At 64.9% G+C, this 653-nt stretch overlaps 1 protein-coding gene across 1 annotated transcript in view; it reads left to right on the top strand.

Moving 5' to 3' along the window:
• The window catches only part of LOC113960800 (histone deacetylase 7-like), a gene marked incomplete at both ends in the record, with an annotated part of 6766 nt that overhangs the window by 5881 nt on the left and 232 nt on the right, over positions 1-653 (top strand). The window lies entirely within an intron of this gene.

Below are 653 nucleotides of genomic sequence, written 5' to 3' on the forward strand. Positions count from 1 at the left end.
AGAGCTGTGTCCCCTCGTGTCCAGGGGTCCCATAACCATGTCTGGGGGTCCCAGAGCTGTGTCACCCTGGGGGTCCCAGAGCTGTGTCACTCCAGGGGTCCCAGAGCTGTGTCACTCCAGGGGTCCCAGAGCTGTGTCTGGGGGTCCCAGAGCTGTGTCCCCCCGTGTCTCTGAGGGAGGGCAGTGGTGTCCCGGGCACAGCAGCAGCTCTGCCCCCCTCTCCATCCCCTCCCCGTGTCCCCAGCTTTGTCCCCCTGCACTCATGGCCTCCTCTCTCTTCCTCCCTCCCCCCTGTCTCTGTCCTTTCTCTCTCTCTCTTTTCCAGGAAGGGCCTCATTCCCAAAGCCTTCCTGCTGCCTCTCCTGGTTCTCCTGCTCTCCTCGTGCCCCGCTGGGCACCAGCTCTGCTTTCCCTGCTCTGCCTCCCCTTCCCTGCCCTGCCCTCCCCGGGCCCGCCCCGGGGCAGGGGGGGCTGGAGCTGCCCCTGCTCAAGGGGGCCTCTGATCCGTCCGAGGAGCCTTTTTGGGTGTTCCTGCCCCGACCCCAAAACCCCAAAATTAAAGACAGAAGATAACGAGCCCAGGGGGGGCTGGAGCTGCCCCTGCTCGGGGGGCTCTGATCCGTCAGAGGAACCTTTTTGGGTGTTCCTGCCCA

The sequence above is a fragment of the Neopelma chrysocephalum genome, unplaced genomic scaffold (assembly GCF_003984885.1).
Source record: "Neopelma chrysocephalum unplaced genomic scaffold, ASM398488v2 Primary Assembly neopelma1_96906, whole genome shotgun sequence".
NCBI lineage: Eukaryota > Metazoa > Chordata > Aves > Passeriformes > Pipridae > Neopelma > Neopelma chrysocephalum.